Consider the following 20,235-nt stretch of genomic DNA (forward strand, 5'->3'; position numbering starts at 1 on the left):
GAACCTGAAATGGTGAAGGTGACAGAGGATTTCTGTTTCGCTCTCATCACGAAGTTTATGCGTACTCGTCCCTCTATCGATAAGATCCGTTTGGTAGTGGTTAAGACGTGGGGATTGACAGATATTCCTACAATTAGTTTTATGGACGATTTGCATGTGCTTATTCAGATGAAGAATGAACGGGATTTTGTGCATGGATGGGCACGTGACGGGAGATTGTTGGAGGGCTCTGTTTTTCGATTGTTCAAATGGACGAAAGATTTTGATTTTGCTAAAGAATCATTGTTGGTTCCTCAATGGATCTACTTACCAGGTTTGCCAATGCACCTATATCAAAAGGATTGTTTACAGATCCTAGCTACTCGATTTGGAAATTATCTTGGGACTGATAATGCTACCCTTAACAGAACTAGAGCATCGGGTGCTAGAATTTGTATAGAATTGGATTTATCAGTGGAACTAGTGTAGGGTTTTCCCATTGTTTTATCCCCATCGAAGATTATTTGGTAGAAGGTACGGTATGAAAAATCTGGATTCTTTTGTCACAAATGTTACCGTCAGGGACATACTTCTGTGGTCTGTAGGGTTGGTGAAAGACGAAAGGCTAATGGTCAAAGGAAGGAAAAATCGATCTAGCAACAGGTACTTAAACCTGGTAAGGGCGAGTCCTCGGAGGTTCAGACGGAACTGCCTATTACAGAGGATCCTAAACAAGTAGTTGTAGGGGAGGTGGAAAAGATATATGTGGTTGATGGCCAAGTGGTGCATGAGATGCAAGTTTCTGGGTAGATTGTGGTTTTACCGAATAATGCAGAGGATCCTAATCACTTACTTGGAGGGGAGGCAGAGAAGATATCTGGGCAGAATGTGGTTAACGGTCAGGTTGTACTGGATGTGCAAGAGAATGTGCAGCAGATTGTTCTGCAAAATTTTGTGCCAGTTGAGGTGCCGAAGGATGTGCTTGAGGCATCGAGTAAGGGTGTGATGGCGCAAGTTATGGTGCAGAATGGAGATTTGCATGAGGACGTGATGAGTAATGTTTAGTGCAATGAGGCGGAAGGTGAGGAGTTTAGGTGCAATGTTGTTCAATGCAATACTATTTTGCATGAAATAATGGTTAGTCCTGTTTTGATGTCCAATTCGGTGCGTCCGCATAGCATTGCTAGTCATGCAGAAGTAGCTATTTTGCCGCAGGATGAGCAAGCTCAGGGGGTTGCATTTGTACAAGATTATGTTTTTGATTGAGAGGAGGGGGAAATTTCGTCGGTGTTGGGGACTAGAGGCTACGATTTAGATGTGGAACAGAGTCATATTTCTGGAACACCAAAGGAGCTAGTAGGTAAGGCAGTGCGCAAATCACAATGGGTTTCCACCCGGTCTCAAAAGTTTAATTTATGAGTGAGTCCATTTTTTATTGGAACGTGTGGGGCTTAGGTCGGTCTAGAAAATGACTGAAGAGTTTAGTGACAAAGTATAGTGCTTCTCTGGTTGCGATCTTGGAACCGTTTGCAGAAGAGGTTCGTATGTCTGCACTTTGTAGTTTCCTTAATTTTCCTCATTGGTGTTCCAATGTGGTAGAGGGAGGGAAGCTTTGGATTTTTTGGAGAGATTCTGATATTTTTGAATTTTTATGCTGCTCGGCTCAATTGATTATGGGGTGGTTTAATCTAGATAACAAAAGAATTCTTGTTTCATTTGTTTATGCTAAATGTTCTCAAGTTGACAGAAGAGGTTTAAGGAGGGAACTCGCCGAGGTTTAGTTGGTGGAGCAACCTTGGGTTGTGGTGGGGGATTTTAATATCATTCGCAATGACTCGAAACGTATTGGCAGCAACCCTTGACCATTGGCTTCTATGGCAGAGTTTAAGGACTGCTTTGATTAGTGTGGCCTTGTTGATCTTTCCATTGGTGGGAATCATATGTCTTGGTGTAATGGGCTCAGGTTTCAGAATATGTGGTGCTCTCATGATGGTTTTTTGGCTTGTGTTGAAGAGGCATGGAACAGACTAGATTCGGCAACAGGTCTTTTGAAACTGGCTATACGCATCAAGAGAACCAAGTTGGCCTTATGAGCTTGGAATAAAAATACTTTCGGTAGAGTGGAGATTATTATTCAGGATCTGGAGGCGAGATTAGAAAATATTGAACGTCAACTTCAACTTGGGTACTCCTAGGATGTTGAAGCTGAATATTTAGTGACTAAAATTGAGATGCAATGTTGGAAGTAGAGAGAGGCAACATGCCTTAGTCAAATTGCTAAGAAGACTTGGTTAACTGAGGGGGATCAGAATACTCGTTTCTTTCACTCGTTTATAAACCAGCAGCGCAAGCAAGGATTTATTTCCCATATCGTGCTCCCGGATGGGAGGGTCTTAGAGAGGGTCGAGGCTGCACACCAAGGTGCCACTAATTATTTTCATAACTTCCTTACAGTGGGCACAAGGGTGGAGCTTGTAGATTTATCTCCATTAATTAGTTCAAAGATCTTGGACGTGGAAAATGAGATGCTTTGTATGATGCCGTCTGAGGAGGAAGTTAAAGATGCTATTAACTCCATTCCTAAGCATAGCAGTCCAAGCCCTGATGGTTTTGGTTCAACCTTCTATATTAAGTGCTGGGATATTATTAAAAATGATGTGATCGGGGCGGCATGTGAATTCTTTAGTAGGGTGCCATTGCCCAGGTTTTTTATCTACTCCTTTATTGTTCTTATTCCAAAAGTTCAGGATACAACGACTTTTGACAAATTTCGCCCTATAAGTCTATGCTCGGTGGCTTATAAGATTTTTCAAAAATCCTTGTTAAAAGAATGATGCGGATTATTCACAACTTGTTTCTTCCAAACAAGGTGCTTTTGTGCCCGATAGAAGCATTTTTTAAAATATCACACTTGCACAGGAAATGGTTCATTCTTTGAATCAGTAAGTTTTGGGTGGCAACGTGATGGTTAAAATTGATATGGCCATGGCCTATGATCGCGTTGATTGGGTTTTTTACTAGAGGTTTTAAAAGCCTTTGGTTTCTCCTCCGGTTTTTGTTGATTAGTTGGGGAATGTCTAAAATCGCCTTGCTTTTCAGTAATGATGAATGGTACTTTTAAAGGTTTCTTCCAACCTAATCGTGGTCTACGGCAAGGAGACCCTTTATATCCTTATTTATTCATCGTGATGGAAGAAGTTTTGACGCAGCTGCTTGAAAAGAATTTTGAAGAAGGTAGAATTGGCAGATAGGCGCTCCTTTGATTTCTCATTTATTATATGCAGATGATCTATTGATTTTTGTGAATGAGATACTTAGTGTTTATGAAAGTTGGTCTGGGCAGTTAATTAGCAAAGAAAAATATGCTCTTTTTCCATCCAAGCACATCTCTTTTTCTCGGATTTGTGTTACTGAGACTTACTTGTAACGCCCGTCCTTGTGGTGGGTCTTTTTATAAAATATTTTGAGAAAGGATTATGGGAATTACCGTCCGATTTAAAACTTTTTTCTTTCTTCCCAGGGTACGAGACTCTACGTTTATAAAATAAAAATGTGCTTTTGCAATAAAAGAGGTTTACAGCTGAAAACATCAATTTTAATAATAAAATGCCTCTCTTACATTTGAATCTCGTGCCTAGACTTCCGTGCTCTTCCACATGGGCCGTGTCTGTCCTGACACGTACTTCATTTCCTTCCCTGTGGGGGGGGGGGGGCGAGGGACATGCATAAAAAACTAAAATAAGTTGAAGACTCGTAAGCATTACTTCATGCAGTTAAAATATAACAACGTAGGTTTTCATTCATGCATTCATCATTCGTACATACTATACATACATGCATGCGTGCATACGTGCGTTCGCTTGAAAGCGTCACTGGACGGGGTTTTCCTTTCTTTTCGTAAAACGTGTCACCCGTCAGTGCCTTCATTTCTTAAAGTGCGTTCGTGCATGCGTACATATGTACATACATACATTCTTTCTTTTCACTTTCATAGGCCGGTACACACTGTTACGCCCCGTGTGTTAGGGTTAGCTGCCCTTTGACCTGGATTCCGCCCATGGCCACAGGTTGGGAATCCCTTTTCATAGGGGGCAGCACTGGGTGCACTACCAGTACTACTTACCCAGCTTTGCAATCTGCCCATTCATTAGTACCCTTTCATTCATTCATGTGGCCGTAACGTATCTTCATACATTTCATGCTTTCATTCATTCGTTCATTCATGCCAGCTCTGAAGAGCTGGAGCTTTCATTCAGTTCTTTCTTTCATTTAACATGAGAAAACATTTCTTTTCATGAGAAAATATCATTTCGTTAACATGGGCTCGAAAGTCCTCTTTCATGACGTCCGCGAGCATCACCTCACAGCATTCACAAAAGTATCAGTTCGCACCATTCATAAAACATAAAGCACGGGCTCAAACTTCGCCTTTCGCGACATCCGCAAGCATCACCTTGAACGTCGACCTTCGCGGTGTCCAAGAGCATCACCTCGCGGCGCTGGCAATAGCATTGGTCTGAAGGATCCACGAAGGCATCGGCTCAAGCTCGTCTTTCGTGCATTTTCATCAGTTCGTTTCTTTGAAAATACGTACAATAGATACATCTTATAGTCATCCATTTGCATGCGTACAATTAATAACTTTGGGTGCGTAAAAAGGGGCTTTCACGGAAGGGCCGTACGTACATATACATTTGAAAGCTTAGAATCTTCTTTCGTGAACATTTTCTTAAAGAGAGAGCTTTTCGTTTTCTTTTCGTAATTTCTAGAAAACTCCAGAAGGGCATGAACGTAATACTTACCTGGACTCCATGCTACTTTCATACCATGCAGTCCATTCATGCGCGTGTCAGCTAGCAACCTACATGTACACATAACCTTAACGTCATTCTCTATCTAGTGCATAAGCAACTTAGACTAGAAACATAACTATACATCACTTAGAACACTCTCCTTCTATCCCGTGCACTTACGTGCCCTTCACTACGTTAAAATCTTCGAGGACCACTTACGGTCACCACATCTTCCAACTCAATGTCTTGCCTCGAGTGCTCATTCACTAAAGTGAACCCATGATTCACCCTAAGATTAAGACACTAAGACCTCTGTCTTATTCTCCTTATTGAACTCATCTTGATGCATGACTCAGACCAACTAAGTCACGCATCCCAATCCTAGACAATACACCCGTCACTATCTCCATACATCTTAGCCCATACTAATCCTCATTCCCATCCATACAAGCCACACGGCTCTAAGCCAACTCTAAGGCTTAATCACCGCGCAACTCTACTGTGGACAGATTACCCATTACATATGGCGAATCCGTCTGGTACACGTGTCTCACTAGACTACACATGTACCTTACTCCTTTTATCACCTAAGATCAACATATAACATGTTGATCACCTGCTCGTAGGGATAAGAGCCATATTCCGATACCAACATTCTCTTAACTCGGCTAGCATGACTCTTCATGCTATCCGTCCCTTCTTACAGTTCATTCCAACACTTAGTGCGACAAGGCTCCATTCACAACTATGTCTTGCGTCACGTCACATAGCTCAAGACTACTCTCAAGCTACACCGTGACCTTGTCACGTCACCTGATATCCTATTACGTCACTTTTACACCAACTTCTAACTCGTCACGAGTACGGTTCTTCACGTACTCCCGTAACATCGTGACATCTCGTCACGTTCCCGTTATGCCATTTCTACAATAACTCTTTGCCCATCATAAGCCTGACTGTCAGGAACCACGTCACTTTGTGATGTTGCCCAGTCATGCTTCCGCTGTGTACTCTTACACTTATTCTGCTACTACACCCATACTCCTAGCCATAAGTCCATCACAGTGACACTTGTCACCTCATACTACAGGCTACTCCATAACTACTTCGGGACATTGTTCCACAATTCCTGATACTATTCACCACATTCTACGCCCATCAACTGCACAACCATCCTTATCTCTACGACACGTCACAAGGAGTGTCGCTGCCTCGTGGAGTACACTCCACGTATACTCCCTTTCCACACGCTACAACCTATCATCAATATGGCATACCCGCCATACGATGCATCACTCTACCACGTGGAGTACAACTCCCTTCACATACTCCATTTACATGCACTACGCCACATCACCCTTATGGCATACCCGTCATATGGTGCGTCACTCTATTACATAGAGTACACTCCACGTGTATTCCATTCACACACCACGCCATACAGAGTACACTCTATGTGTACTCTTCCCATTCCACAATATGCCAGAAGAGTATATTCTACATACACTCTCTTTATCCCACACTACGCCACACACAAAGTACGCTCAACGTGCACTATTCCCACTCCACATAACGTCACGCCATCCATACGGCACATGCCCCACAACTACACTGCACAGCACAACCACGCCATCATTACAACACAAACTCCACAACTGCATTACACAGCACAGTCCACAACACTTCACAGCGCACTACATAGCGCATCTCAATACAACCCTGTCATTCCCTTAATACTAACAGCACAGTCCACAACCTAATCAACTAATCAATATCTATCATAATTAAAAGGGATAGAGAGTTATACCATCGACGGGATAACCCGTGCGTTGCTTGCTGATCGTCACAGCCGATGACGTTGGAGAGGTCGTACGTGGCGGCTAACCCACGTACGTTGACTGTTTGGGCGTTTGGATAGCTAAGTGTGGTCTTGGGAGGGCTCGTGAAGGCCTCGTGATGGTGGCTATGAAGGGCGGTACACAGTGTACCTAACCGTGTACGGAGGCGGTTAGTCACACGCAATGACTGTCCATCAGGTGCAGTGATTACCCACCACGTAAAGTGGTGGTTTGACCCTTGGGCTCGACAAAGGGAGGTGCGGTGAAACTCGTGGTGGCATCGAGGTGGTGCCACTGTGGCTCACAGCGGCTGATCTGGCTGCACAATGTGTGAGAGGTTTTGGGAGAGTGAGAGAGAGTGCGCATGCATGGGTGGCAGATCGGGGCCGTGGGAAGTTGGGTTGGCTTGGTGGTGGCCTGAGGAAGCTGATGACGGTGGTTACCCACCGTGGGTGGCGGTGCATGGTGGTGCGCGGCGTGCAACCCGTGCGTGCGTGAGGGAGAAACCCATACATGGAGGAGAGACTATGGGCCTCGGGTCCAAGGGAGGAGGAAGGGGAAGGGGAAGGGGAGGAGAGGTCCATGGTGATGACTGGTGGCCGTGGGAGCTACGCGCGGCGGCGCACGGTGAGGAAATAGGTTAGAGACCCATTTCGGGTTCTTGCCGTGGAAGGAGAGGGAGGGCTGCGCAACAGGGGCTGGCTTCGATGGAGGATAATGGCCGGCGGGAGGAGAAGCTGCCGTGGGAGTGGTGGCACAGTTGGGCAGCGCACGGCGGCGCTACGTGCATCAAGCCCATTCGGGCTTTGCACTTCCAGCGGAGAGGAGGAGAGAGCGTGAGAGGGAGAGGTTGCTACGGGGAGGCTCACCGGAGGAAGGGGGAGCTGATGGTGCCGGCGGTGAGGGCTGCCGACGCACGGCGGTGCTGGGCTGAGGCATGGAGCAGTTCGGAGTGCGCGAGAGGAGTGCTGCATGCTGTGCAAGCCGAGAGGGAGGAGAGAGAAAGGGGAGGGAAAAGTGAGGGAAATGAGAGAGGGTCTGGGTTTATAAATCCAGTCCCTTCGTCTTGGGGTCTGCTTAATGATCTAACGATGGGGAATTAAAATACTAATTTGAAAATGCGTAGACGTTAACTTAATTAAAAGCACTCAGAGGAATTAAGGTAAATATTATTTTAAACTAACTTTAGTTTATAAAATAATATTTCTTCATCATTAATAAAATGATGAAGTCTCATTTAATATATATAAGAGAATAAAATCATTAAATTAATTAAAGCTTTCAACATAATTTAAATCTCAATAATATTTCAAATAACTGGAATCATTTTAATAATTAATATTAAAATGATCTCTGACAATTATAATATTTTGGAACTCTTCAAAATATTATAATTGTCTCTTTTAAAAATAAGTTTAACTCAACGATACTGGAAATACCTCATATAAATATTTCCAGTACATTTAAACACTGGGCGTACTTTAGAAGTCACCTAATATCTCGAGAGGCACGTCGTCATGGTTCAGCACACATGACGATGTTCGCAGTCGCCAGAAAGAATGGCAGACTATTGCATAATTCCGTCATCGAAATTTGCTTATGTTGAAAAAGAGGAGCCTTACATAAGAAAGAGAGAAGCTTCCGTAAGAAGAAAGGAGCAGGGGTTACATTCTCCCCACCTTATATAAATTTTATCCTCGAAATTTGCTTAAGGTTATAGGGAGTTTGCTTAATGTTCTAAAATTTTGCTTAGCATTCTAGGAATTTGTGCAGCATTTTAAGGATTTGCTCATCTTTATTAGGGATTCGTTCGTACATGTCCTCGTGTTGTTTGGGACGCGTCTTGGCGTACGTTCGGTATCTTTATCATGTCTCGTACAGGACTTGTCCTCACGTCTTGTCATTCCTCCATCGACATGCTTAGCTTCAGTCTGAAGTACTTGAGTCCCTTCATCACGTAGCGTTCGTACCTTCCACTCTAACATTCCTAGCGGTGAGATTTGAAGCTGCCATCTCGTTTTACGTTTCGGTCCTAGCTTAGCTCATAGTTGTTCATGCATTTCTTAACTATTACTGTCTTCCTAATGTTTCTAGTCCGTTCCTCATTTAGCATGCAGCTATTGCTGCATGTCTCAACGTTCCATCATTCTTTACTTATCCTCTAACTATGTTCAGTCTCTGATACCTCTTACATTCTATGCACTTAGCATGACTACCTCTTTACATTCTAAGCACTTGGCATGACAATCTCATTCTAGTTGCCAGTCTGACATGCATGCATTCATTAGTTCATACATTGAAAACATCATAGCATTAATAATAAAAATACTTTCTTGTACTTATTGCAAGACGAGACATGCCTTGGGAAGACGTCAATCTAGGTTCTTCCTTCATTTGCCGTTTCTTTTTTCAAAAGTTTTCTTTCCATAGAAAAAGTTTTCTCTTAAGAAAAATGATTTTCTTTCTTCTATTTTGAAAAGAAGCTATAGAGTCTAAAAAGACTAATGCTACGCAAAAGAATATGTTTCAAAAGAAGAATAAGCACAAAGTGAGTGCAGAAGGACCTGAAAAACATAGAGTTTTGGTCCTGCAAGAAGAAAGGTCACTTGAGTTTTGAGTGGCCCATAAAAGAAGGGCAAAGGGAAAAAGCCATGATGATCAGAAAAAGGTAGTGTTGGTCACTACTATGGCCCTCTTTGCCAACATTTCAGATAGTTGGTGGATCGAGTTGTGGCTTATAAATTGGAAGATGAGGAGATAATGGGCGAAGGATATTCATGATATTAGGTTGGATTTATGTTCATTCGCTCTGCTTGCGGAGCGGCATACCGGAAAAAAAGAGAAAAGAGTGGAGTTGTTGCTAAAGAAGCCCAAAAGAGCTCCATGGAGTCCAGGTAAGTATTACGTTCATGCCATTCTGGAGTTTTCTAGAAATTATGAAAAGAAAACAAAAAGCTCTCTCTTTAAGAAAATGTTTATGAAAGAAGATGCTAAGCTTTCAAATGTATATGTACGTACGGCCCTTCCATGAAAGCCCATTTTTATGCACCCAAAGTTATTAATTGTACGCATGTGAATGGATGACTATAAGATGTATCTATTGTACGTATTTTCAAAGAAACGAACTGATGAAAATGCACGAAAGACGAGCTTGAGCCGACGCCTTCGTGGATCCTACGGACCGACGCTGTCGCGAGCATCGAGAGGTGATGCTCGTGGACACCGCGAAGGCCGACGTTCAAGGTGATGCTTGCGGATGCCGCGAAAGGCGAAGTTCGAGCTCGTGCTTTATGTTTTATAGACGGTACGAACCGATACTTTTGTGAATGCTGCGAGGTGATGCTCGTGGACGTCATGAAAGAGGACGTTCGAGCCCATGCTCACGAAATGATGTTTTCTCACGAAAAGAAATGTTTTCTCATATTAAATGAAAGAAAGAACTGAATGAAAGCTCCAGCTCTTCAGAGCTGGCATGAATGAATGAATGAATGAAAGCATGAAATGTATGAAGATACGTAACGACCACATGAATGAATGAAAGGGTACCAATGAATAGGTAGATTGCAATGCCGGGTAAGTAGTACTGGTAGTGCACCTAGTCCTGCCCCCTATGAAAATGGATTCTCAACCTGTGGCCACCGGCGGAATCTAGGTCAAAGGGCCGCTAACCCTAACACACGGGGCGTAACAGTGTGTATCGGCCTATGAAAGTGAAAAGAAAGAATGTATGTATATACGTATGTACGCATGCACAAATGCACTTTAAGAAATGAAGGCACTGTACTCTTGCAGAAATGAAGGCACTGATGGGTGAAACGTTTTACAAAAAGAAAGGAAAATCCCGTCCAGTGACGTTTTCAAATGAACGCACGTATGCACGCATGCATGTATGTATAGTATGTACGAATGATGAATGCATGAATGAAAACCTACGTTGTTATATTTTAACTGCATGAAGTAATGCTTACGAGTCTTCGACTCATTTTAGTTTTTATGCATGTCCCTCCCCCCCCCCCCCCCACAGGGAAGGAAATGAAGTACGCATCGGGATAGACAAGGCCCATGGGGAAGAGCACGGAAGTCTAGGCACGAGGTTTAAATGTAAGAGAGGCCTTTTTATTATTAAAATTGATGTTTTCAGCTGTAAACCTCTTTTATTGCAAAAGCACATTTTTATTTTATAAATGTAGAGTCTTGCACCCTGGGAAGAAGCAAAAATTTTTAAATCGGACAGTAATTCCCGTCGTCCTTTCTCAAAATATTTTATAAAAAGACCCACCACAAGGACGGGTATTACATTACTGGTTTTCGAGAGGGAAAATTTTCGGTCACCAATTTGGGGGCTCTGCTTGAGTAAGGAAGATTAATGACTAGAATCATTGAGCCTTTTGTGGAAAAAGTAAGGAAGAAGGTAGCAGGTTGGAAATTCAAACTACTTTCCCAAGGGGGTAGATTGATTCTTCTGAGGCATGTGCTTGTGAGTGTGCCTGTTCATATTCTCTAAGTGATTAATGTGCCGTTGGCTTCCATTGCTCGCATAAATTCTCTCTTGTCGAGTTTTTTCTGGGGGCAAGTCAACGGAATAATAAGATGAAATGGTGAGCTTGGCCAAAACTATGTTTGCCAATAGGGGAAGGTGGATTGGGTGTGAAAGATTTCAAGAAGGTTGAACTTGCACTTCATATGAAATTTGCATTTAGATTGATGGCCACTAACTCTTTGTGGACGGATTTTTTCTGTGCAAAGTACATTAAGGATAGCCACTTTTCTTTAACTGCTGGGAGTCATCGAGGGTCTCATTTATGGAGGTCCATTTTATCAGTCTTGCCTGAGGTCTACAATAATGTCAAAGTTATAGTACGAGGTGGCAACGCTTCTTTTTGGTATGATAGGTGGTTAGCTTCGGGGCCACTTTCTGTGCAGGTAGAGGACATTATAAACTCCAATCTTCAGATAAATGAATGTTGGCGTGACGACGATTGGGACGTGGACTGTTTGATAGATCTAGTTGGGGATGAGACGACCCTGGAAATCCTTCAAAACTCACGTGCGGGTAATTCAGGATCTGATATTTTGTGTGGACACCGTCCAAATATGGTAGTTTTTCCACTGCCAGCACATAGGAAGTGATTAGAAAGAAAGGTGAACAACTGCAAGGAAATGAATGGATTTGGCATCTCTTGTTACCTAAATGCGTTTCCATTTGCGTTTGGAAAGCCTATTATAGTTGTCTTGTAGTAGATGAGCGGGTCCAGGCTAGAGGCGTTGCACTTGCTTCGGCTTGCGACTGTTGTGTGCGGAAAGCTGGTGAGAGCATTGATCATATTTTGTGCAGTGGTGAAGTGGCGATGAAGGTCTAGGAGTTTGCGAGCACTTTGTTGGGAGTTCCTTGTATGCGCCAGATGCAATGGAAAGCTAGATATTGGTGTGATTTCGTTGTGCTAAGAAGGCTTCTGCTAAAGGCGTCCTTACTGGTTTATTATCATGCTTGATTTCTTGGCAATTTTGGATGTAAAGGTGCAAAGCTAGAATGGAAGGGGTACATGACAGTGCTACTCGTGTATGGTGGTTAGTTAAATACTGGCTTCATTGTCTTGCTGGGGATCTTAGTGTTTCTAACTCCCTCTCTATGTAGGACAAGAAGATTTTACAGGAACTACAATTAGACCTTCCAGTTCAGCGTAGCCGTCGGCATCAATTGGTGGCCTGGTAGAGACCTCCTGCGGGCTGGTTCAAACTAAACTCTGATGGGAGTTACCGTGGCAATCCTGAGAGGTCAGGTGGAGGGGGAGTGATTAGAGATGAAGTTGGTATGGTTCAGGGAGTTTATTCTGTTCATTTTGGCCAAGCTACTAATAATGGGGCTGAGTTAAGGGCTATTACAGAGCGTGTTGGGCTTTGTAAACGTCTTAATTTGTTTAATGTCATTATTGAAAGTGATTCTAAGGTGGTTGTGGATTGGCTACGTGCGGGTAAGTATATGTTGTGGTATCTATGGGATTACTGGGATGATTTACTTTCGGCTCTTGAAGGAGTTAGTTTTACGGTTGTGCATCAATTTCGGGAAGCTAATCAAGCAGCGGATTTCCTAGCACGACAAGGCGAGTTGGGTTGGAATTTGACTAATGAAGGCTATTGGAATTTGCCACGAACGTTGCGAGGTATACTTCATCTTGATAAATTGGGCTTACCATGCCTACGGACTTAGTTTCTTTGGTTGTTTAGACTTGTTTAGTTTATTTTTTGGTTTTATAGTTTGTTGTATCGTTTATTTTCTTATTTTCTTATAGGTTGGTTTTTTGGGATGTTTTATTTGAATATCTGCAAATCCCAAAGGCCCTGCATGTTACCACGGTTTTCCTCCGCCACAAGAGAGGGCTCTTAATAAAATTGGGATGGGGTCACTCATGGACAGGTGGCCTTCGTCTCTTCTTTTAAAAAAAAAAAAAAACCCTAAGTTCAAGATGTGAATTTATCACTAACTCTGTTTGCAGTCTGGTTGTGTTAAGAAGGGCTTTGGGCCAGATGAAGTGTTGGACTTTATATCCTAGTAGTGGTTGGGAATTGTGCCATGGGCCGGATGGAGGATAGAATTACGCATGTAGCTTGATTTGTGAAACTATGAATATTGTGACTGTTCTGATGTTATATATTGTTTGACATGTGTTATGCCATGTCATCCAATATACTGCTGTCATGCATTTTTGTTTTTACCATAATTACTATTTGTACATTTAACTGTGTTGTGTTATGCCATCTTGTGTGAATTGAAAATTGGGTTTTCGTGTATTGGTGATATCATGTGGATGGGTGCGTATCAAGACTCCAAGCCGACATGGGGTATTATCTCGGTGGAGCTTTTTTAGTTATTCGGGAGCGTGTAAGACTGAGTAACGTCCATTGGGTTTTCGTCGGGCGATAATGGGCTCACACGAGATGGTAATGCTCTCGTGCCAACTCTGTGGTCTCTTAGCTGGCGGAGGTTAAAGGATGCCTGGTCAAATACATGCCAGGCGTAGAGCTGGGAATCGCTTGTTACGAAGTCACATGCACAGTAGTTACCCGTGGTGTGGCGAAGGGAGTCAGAGTGTGAGGATGGTCCATAGGGGGAGACCATGGTGCATGTGTAATTAAATGGATGCTTTAAAAATGGAAATGTGAATTTTTGGTGTGTGTGACATTTTCTGTAAATTGCTGAGAAGGATTTGGTTTTGTGCAATGTTGAAAGATCTCATTTCTTCAAATGCTGTGATATGTCCTCTTTTTCTGAATTTTTATTTTTGAGCGTCATTCTATTGGCTTTACTTGGTGAGATTGCGAAATCTCATTGTGGTGTTCCCACTTGCTGTTCCAGTTTGCCGAACCGTAGATTTTGATGCAGAGGACGGTTATGAGCTTGGAGAATCGGTTCTGCCTGAGGAGTGAAGACTTGGGTACCTTTCCCCTTGTGTAGCATTGTTTGGTGTTTTTCTTTGAACTAGTTGGATGGCTGTATAAATTTTTTGTCAGGGATATGGAGACTGGTGGCTTACGGATTGTTTTGTTGGGGTTGTAAATTTTAATTTTCTGGTATTGTTAACATTAATTGATTGCCTTTTTTAAAAAAAAAATTTCCACTGTGAATTAACTATACACAATGATCGAGCATGCGAGCATGAAACCGGGTAGTACGTGGAAAAATAAGGTAACGCGGGCTTGGGTTTTTTCCGTGAATTATAGGCCCTGACTCAAACTCAAAAAAAATACTACAACTATTCTTATAAATTTTCTCAACCCATAAAAAAAATCGGGGCTTGAGATCCATAAAAAAAGAAAAAAATACTTGTTAACCCAAAGTGGGCAACTCAAAAATTTTATAAAGCGGGCTTGGCTAGGCCTAGGTGTTACAAGTTATTTACGTACTATATATATTCATGCTTGTGCTAGAAACGTGCTAGGTGCATTGCATGTTAACACCTTGGCTTGCATGTCCTGACACTTTAGTCTCCGTTCAATTCCAATTAGGGTTAAGGGGCGTCACACTGATCAACAAAGAGTGTTCTCCATTAGGAGACACTAAGTGAGAACCCTTAGTAGGACCCTTCTGTATTAAGAGAACTAGATTCATTAGAAAGGTCTCAAACTTCTGTATTAAGAGAACTAGATTCATCATAAAGGATGGGACTTCTTCAAGGACTTTTTAGCATAAGTAGTTGTTTACTTACTATAGATTCATGCTTGTGCTAGTACCCCTATTTTGTGATGCTGGACTTCTACTTTGCGATGCTCTATTAATGCTGAAGATATGCTGCTACGCATATATAGTTGTGGTCCACTGATCAGCTCTCTCATCCTCTTGGATAATGAAAACTTGTTATTGAATTCCTAACTACTACTAGTATATATTGACCAAGGCTATGTTTTGTTGCATTTATATAGCTACTAATATGCCACATGTGCTACTACTACTGCGGATATGCTAGCGTGGGTCTACCTGGGGAGAAAAAAGAAGCCCTAATATGTTACTAGGATCTGGATTGATTTGCTCCTGGTCGTTAGCTATGCTAAGTTAGATATTGAGGTGCTGAGTTTGCCTAGTTTGTGCCTACGTCTGGCCTATCATGCCATGTGATGCTTATCTATATTTGTTACGATTTCACTTGCTTGATGCTCATTGGCATTGGAAGTATAATGCTTGTGTGTTAATGGCAAAAGGAGGGAAAGACGGCACGCGTGTAAGACCCAGCGTTGAGGCCCTTGAACGACATCGTTTTTGGTAGGTACTTTTCCCCCATCTGCTTTCTCTTGTTTTTATTTTCTTTTTCTCCTTCCCGGTAGTTTCTCCCCCTCTTTCTCTTTTCGATTTTTTTCTTTTGTTTCTTTCCCAGCCGTTTTTCACCCACCCAGTACCCATCCTCCCCCGATTCTTATCTTCCCCTTCTGTTGGTTTCTATTTTTGGTGAGTCCTAGTTTCATGCCCGACGGTTTCCCCATTTTCTTTTCCTCTCCTCTGTTTTTACCGAAAACTGCTCTACTCTCATTCTCTCTTCTCAGCAATTCGGTTTTCCCTTGTTGTTGGTTTTTCTCCTCAAAGCTTTAGCTCTCTCAACAGACCCATATCCTCTTCCTTCTCTCATTTGCTGATCTTTTGCCTACAGGTATCTCTCTCTTGCGTCCCTCTATTGTACAGTATTTGTTGGTGCTGCAGTTTTGGGTAAAACAAATTTCAGACTTGGGTTGCCGAGGGCTCCTCCAGTTGGTAAATCTCCTCTTTTCTCTTTTCCTCTCTAAGATTTCACATCTCTCTTCCTCTTACAAAAAATGGCTATTTAATAGATTTTTTTTTTTTTAAAGTGCAGTCTGTGGTTTTGGTGGATTTTCTCGTGCGTCTTCGTGATTGTTGTTGTAACACCCCACTTCCCAAAAAGACATTTTAGAATTTTTGGGGAGTCAGTGTGCTACTACTAAACTTAAACTTAAAAACTTTTCTTTTTTTTACACAGCGCCAGATACGAAATATTTTCATAAATAAACAAACTTCAATAAATACTAAAAATCCAAAATAAAGTCTGCGGAATCACTTATTTTTAAAAAATACGAAAGTCTCATGTGCTTATCAAAATAATTTATCTAAACCTTAAACCATAAAACTAATCACAGTATAATTTGTCTAGGCCTTTGCCTCGCCTCCCGGGGTCAAGTCCTATCCTGTAGTCTCATCCTCATAAATGTTATCACCTGGATGGTTTTAAAACATAAAAATATACAAGAATTAGTCAAATACTCAATAAGCAACACATCATATAGTAAACATAATAAATATAAGGTTTCTTGGAAAACGTGCATACTTACAAATACGTATGTAATTAATATGATCATGAGCTTATCTTGAACTTATCTTTCACTTATCATAGGCGTTACCCACTGTTGACCCCAGTGAGTTAGGGTTAGCGAATCTAAGTAGATTCTGATTCCGTCCATGGCTACGGGTTATGGAATCCATACATAAGGATGACATACTGGGTGCACTACCAGCATGCACGACCTGACAATGCAATATGCCTATAACATAGGTACCGTCTTCATATCATAACATAGGCCGTTACCTATTTTATCATAATCATACTTGCATACTTGTCATTTCATAGATTTCAAAAGAAATCACATACATACTTGTCATATCGTATCACAGATTTCAAATGAAATCACATTCTTTCATAAATATCGTGATACATGTTTCCTCACATAAATTCATGACTTTTCATAGATAATTTTATGCATAACTCTCACAAGATCATGCATTTCATAAATAATTTTATGAAATAATCTCTCACATAAAATCATGCATTTCATAAATAATTTTATGAAATAACTCTCACATAAAATCATGTATGACTTTCCATAATTATTTTAATGCATAAATTATCACATAAGATCATCAATATTCATAAACCTTTACATAAAATCATGACTTTCATAAAATACTTTAATGCATAAATCTTCACATAAAATCATGATTTAGGTACGTAAAAAGGGGCTTCCAATGGAGGGCGTACATGCATAATATTTTTATAAAAAAAAAACATGTCATTTACCGTACATACGTGTAAGGGTATGATCATACTACTTACCTTGCAGCGCTAATCCACTATTTTGGGCACGTAATCGGTTGCCTAAAAAAATAGACACGTAATTTACATAAATTTCTAATTAAACATGTGATTTTATTTATAATCTAAAATACTAAAATAGTCTATATTTCCTAAACATATATTCTTTCTAACACCAAAATATTCTCACCTGTTAATCCTAAATAGGCATGGGTATTTTTGGAAAAAACAACCTACTGGGCAAGGTCATTTTGGGAAAACAATATAAAGGGGCATTTTTGTAATCTCATCAATATCTGCCCATTCTAAACTAAAACCTAAAAGCAACTTATATGTGTTTTGTAGAGAAATAGAAGGCGAGAGAGAGAGAGAGAGAGAGAGACGTGCGATACTCATCGAGAGGAAGCGGCACGGTACGGCAGCTGGTGGCTACGCGCGGTGGCAACTCCGATGAGTGGGTGACTATGCAATTGAGAGAGAGAGTTATGAGAGAGAGACAAAGATTGAGAGAGAATTTATGGAAGAACAAGAAAATACCGAGAGGCCATGCATGGAGTGGGTTCGGCATGAACTTATAGAGTAAGGGTGGCGGCTTGTGTTGGTGTGAGGTGTCGGATGGCACTCTCTGTGCAGTGTGGTGAAGATGTATAGGGAGTTGGTGCAGTGGAGTGGCTGGGCTGTGGCTCAGGGTGGGGAGAAAAATCCCCTGTTTTCGATGGTGAAAATAGAGCACCCTCTCTACACCTTTTGGTGGTTGGCGCCGTTTATGTGGGCTGCGGAAAAACTCTATTTGCCTTGTGATGGTTGCTGCGTGTGAGAAAACTGGTGGTCCTTGGTGCACTGCCATGTGTGTGGTTGTGCGGTGGCCTCGTGTTTGCTCTACAGTGAGCGTTGGTTGTGTGTTTGGAGGTGGATAAAATCGAGACTCTCTCAGTGACGGACTTGTGGGTTGTGTGGTTCTATGTGGTGCTGTGGCTGAGGGAGGAGACGTGAGCTAGGGGTGTTGGAGGGTAAACGTTAGTGCGGACAGGTGTGAACTGGGGTAGTCGTGCTACGGGACTGAACGTGGGGGGGGGGGGGGCTGTGGCCGTGGCTTTCGGTGGTATTCACGGAGGAGGTCTTGGGTGCAACTGGCCAGTGTGTGGACGTACTCAGTAGTGGATTCTAGCGAGGTGGTGGTCTGGTATGGAGAGAAATTGCTACAGAGTTTCTGTTTTCAATGTGGGGCTTGCTGTGAGTGTGAGTTTTCCGATTTGTGTTGTGTTTATTACTGGAGGGTTTCGGGGTAGTTTTATAGGCAGGGGAAAGGGAGGTATCGTGGATCATAGGAGGTTGGATAGAGTTTGGAGTTAAGAGGTGTACGTGCATGTGCATGTGAGTGGATATATACATTAGAGACGTGCATTGTTGTGGTTTATAAGGAAATCAGTTAGGAGTTTATCTAGTGTAACGCTAAGGAGTTTGGAGTTTTAATAATAATAATAATAATAATAATAATGGAGCCATAACTCTAAAGTTTAAATAAAAAATAATAATCTATCCAATAAATTCTTTTATGGGCTTTAACTCATTTATTGAGCCTAATAAAATTATCCAAACTTTATCCTTAAAAATATAGGATTGGGTCGTTACAGTTGTAGTGCCGTGATTACATCATTCTACTCAGTTTCTCATAACCGTTGACTCCAACCGTAAGTTATTCACTTAGTTGGATAATTTTTCTCTCTTGAAGAAACAAAATTCTGACTTTCTCATTGAATCACAAGGAATTATTTTCATCTTTAGACAGTGTTGCGTTACTCCCTTCTTTCACCAATCACCATATGACGCTAGGTATAAGATATTGTTGTAAACTTTCTTAGTCACCTGTTTACGTGTGTAAGAAGAATAGAATTTGATTTGTTGGATTTGTGCTTTAGAAATAAATAGTAGTGAGTCTCGTTGGGTGCCAATTAACATTTAGAAGTGTTGGATTTTCTTTTTGTGGAGTTGTGAACGGAGAAAAACATTTAATGTGTAGTGCTGTTTTGGTTGAGTTGTTGGTGTTTGCTTGTAGTTATGGGCTGCTGATATGGGTTTGATTTATTGATTAACTGAGTGGACGTTGGTTTCAATGGATGTTTAGGCCAATATTGAAATTGGTATATGGTATTTTGGGTTGAAGTGTGGGCTGTCCAAGTGATTATATGGCTGTTTGAGTTGAGTTAAATTTGCTGAAATATGGTTTAGAATTTGGGTCTTAATTTTTTTAGATCGAAATTGTGTTGTTGGTCTTTAATACTTAGTTTATATATATTATTTTAATGAATAGGTGACGAAACTGATAGAGGTCGTTTTCAAGGTATAAATAATATGCTGCAGGAGTCAGGTAAGCGGAGTTCCTATGCTAGGCTTTATACAAGTTATTAAGACTGAGGTTGACTTTCTGAAAACTTTGCATATTTTGTTATGAAATGAGAACTTGGAAAAAATCAACCTCGGTCACTTATTTGCACTACTCATGAAATCTGAATAAAAAAGGAAAAATACTTTCTGACATGCATTGTGTAGACATGAGCTAAATTTTGTCATGTTGTTTCTGAAATCTGAAAATGAGTGATGTTGAGAATCTGAAAAATTGTGCATTGATTTATAAAGATGCTCTGACTTTTGTTTTCAGTATGTGAGAATGATCTGATTATGTTTTGGCACTCTGCTTTATTTTGATATGGCATCTGAAAAACTTTGGCATGGTGTACTGATTTTGTATCTGCTCTGCTCTGTTATGCTCTGCTTTGTTTGGGTTGGTACCAACTTCTGTATTTCTAAGTGTGCCCACTTTGGAAACAAATTGGTTTTATTGAGGTCTTTCCTGTGTGCACACTTAGGGTTTCGAGAAGAATAAAAGAAAGATTTCACCTCTATCTCTGCCTAGTTTGTCCACCGGGGTTAGCACAACCCTACAACAGGGCCGAAACATGGTCTCTGCTCTGTGAGATGCTCTGTTTTGATGTGATGATGATGCTCAGTTTATGTTATGCCAAAGAACTCTGTGTT

The 20,235-nt window shown here is 41.4% G+C and overlaps 1 long non-coding RNA gene across 1 annotated transcript in view; it reads left to right on the forward strand.

Annotated features, from left to right (window-relative positions):
- The window catches only part of LOC121255615, a 75,355-nt gene extending 55,755 nt beyond the window's left edge, over positions 1–19,600 (forward strand). The window contains exon 3 of the long non-coding RNA XR_005938811.1: positions 19,511–19,600. This is a non-coding gene — a long non-coding RNA (uncharacterized LOC121255615). The remainder of the gene's footprint in view (positions 1–19,510) is intronic.
- The last annotated feature ends 635 nt before the right edge of the window (positions 19,601–20,235 follow it).

Source organism: Juglans microcarpa x Juglans regia, chromosome 3D (assembly GCF_004785595.1).
Source record: "Juglans microcarpa x Juglans regia isolate MS1-56 chromosome 3D, Jm3101_v1.0, whole genome shotgun sequence".
NCBI lineage: Eukaryota > Viridiplantae > Streptophyta > Magnoliopsida > Fagales > Juglandaceae > Juglans > Juglans microcarpa x Juglans regia.